Below are 2,487 nucleotides of genomic sequence, written 5' to 3'. Positions count from 1 at the left end.
GGTTAGACTTGATTGCAAAGCAATAAGTTTGTTTTGATTTTAAAACATGACCCTATTGCTTTGGGTGAGGGCTAACACAATAAAGTGGAACTCTTTCTTTTCTTGTTCTAGATACTGTATTGCTACTAATCTAGTTTAAAATTGTACTTGTCCAAGGCTTCAGATCTAGAAAATTCCTTATCACCTCCTCTTGCCATATACTAACCAGCACAATTGCTTCTTGTGCATCTGAAAGTTGGACAATAAATAAAGATGGGAGAAGGAGAATCAATGCCTTTGACTTGTAGTGTTGGTGAGGCTTATGGAATATCCCCTGGACTGCAAAAATAACAAACAGGTCTGTCTTGAAGGAAGTGCAATCAGGGTGATTCTTAGAGGTAAAGATGGTGAAACTTGGTCTTACATACTTTGGGCATGTTATCATGAAGAACTAGTCCTTGGAAAAGAAAACTATTCTGGGGAAGTTGGAGAGTCAAAGAAAGAGAAGAAGATTCTTAACAAGATCTATTGATACAGTGACTGTAACAATGGGCTTGAGCATGAGACTATTTTTTAAAATTTTATTGTTTTTTTTCTGTGTACCATCAAATTGGTTCTGACTGGTACAGGAGGATTCCCCCCTCCTTCTCCAGCAGAGCATCTGGTGGATTCAAACTGCATACCTCTGGGATTGCAGTGCAGCTTCTTGACACTAGGCCACTAGAGCTACTTGAGCATGAGAATATTTTAAAGAAGGGCAAAGCTCAGATCTGCTGTCACTAGCGTCATTATAAGTTGTAGTTGATTCAATATCAATAAAAATGTGTGATAGATACGTTCTGAAATATTGTGTGGTGAGACTAAACAAGTCTGTTCTGGTTAGTATTTACAATGAGTATATGGACAGTCTGCTTCCAGGTGACAATATGATTTGGGAATACTTTTTCTTAGAGAGTTCAACAAATCTCATCTTACTTGAGGTCCAGAACTAAACAAAAAACATAGCCCAGAGAATAGTCACATGGGGGACATTATGAGTGCAAAAAAGTGGTACTAATGGAGACTCTTCCTTCTATTGTTGTTACGTGCTGTCAAGTCATCTGCAACTCATAGCCACCCTGTGCCCTATCCTAAGCCAATCCCTGTCTCTGACACACCATTACTCTCGTTAGTGTGTCAATCTATCTCTCCCATGGCCTTCCTCTCTTGCATTGTCCCTCCACCCTTCCAAATATGATGTCCTTCACCAAAAACTGGTCTCTCCTGGCAACATGCCCAAAAGTGTGAAATGGAGCTTCAAAATCCTTGCCTCCAAGGAGCAACTTGGTTTCACCCTCTTCAGGACAAACCTGTTTGTTCTCTTGGCAGTCCACCAGTTCAACACTCTTCTCCAGCAACACAACTCAAAGGCATTGATCTTTCTTCTGTCATCCTTAGTCATTGCCTAGCTCTCTTTGCATAGCAAGTAATTGCAAAGACCATGGCCTGGTTCAGATACACCTTAGTCTGTAGACTGATATTGTTGCTCTTTATAGCACTCTGGAGAGATCCCTGACAGAAGCTTTTCCCAATACAGTTAATCTTTTGAGTTCCTGACTGCTGGTGTTTCAAGAGTATTGACTGTGGAATGGAGTAAGCTTAAATTGTTAACAACCTTGATCTCTTCTCCATCTATCATGGCACTGCCAATTGGCCCAGTGGTGAGAAGCTTTGCCTTCTTGATGTTGAGCTTCACTCTATACTGAAGAATTCAGTGCTTGACCTTCTACAGCAAAGGCTTCAGTTCCTCCTCAGTTTCAGTAAGCAAGACTGTGTCATCTGCATAACAACATAGCTTGCTGATGAGTCTTCCTCCAATCTTGCCACATGTCTCATAAAGCCCAGCCTCCCAAATGATCTGTTCCATAGATTGAAAAGGTAAGGAAACAGGACACATCCCTGATACACCACGCTGTGTTTCCTTGCTGCTCTGATCACTGCTCCTGGTCCAAGTATAGATTTCACATGAGCACAATCAAATATTCTGGGATTCCCATTCTTCTCAATGTGTTAGCCACAATTTGTTGTGATCCACACAAACGCCTTTGAAACAAATAGACATTCCTCTGATACTCTTTGCTTTCATCCAAGATCCAGCTGGCATTGGCTATGGCATTCCTCGTGCCATTGCCTTTTCTAAACTCAGCTTGTATTTCTGGTAGTTCTCTCTCAATGTACTGTTCCAGTCATTTTTGGATAATCTTCAACAGGATTTTGCTTGCATGTGATATTAGGGTTATTGTTCAATAAATTATACATTCTATTGGATCACCTTTTTTTTTTTTGAGAATGAGAATAAATAGGCATCTCTTCTAGTCAGCCAGCTAGCTATCTTCCAGTTTTCTTGGCATAACCTGGTGAAGACATTCAGGGAAGCATCTGTTTAAAATATCTCAATTGGTATTCCATCAATTCCTGGGGCTATATTTTTTTACCAACTCCTTCAGAGCAGCTTGAACTTCCTCCTTC

The sequence above is a fragment of the Elephantulus edwardii genome, unplaced genomic scaffold (genome assembly GCF_000299155.1).
Source record: "Elephantulus edwardii isolate Elephantulus edwardi_28Jun2011 unplaced genomic scaffold, EleEdw1.0 scaffold00028, whole genome shotgun sequence".
NCBI classification, from domain to species: Eukaryota; Metazoa; Chordata; class Mammalia; order Macroscelidea; family Macroscelididae; genus Elephantulus; species Elephantulus edwardii.
Note: the sequence above shows the minus strand (reverse complement) of the source record.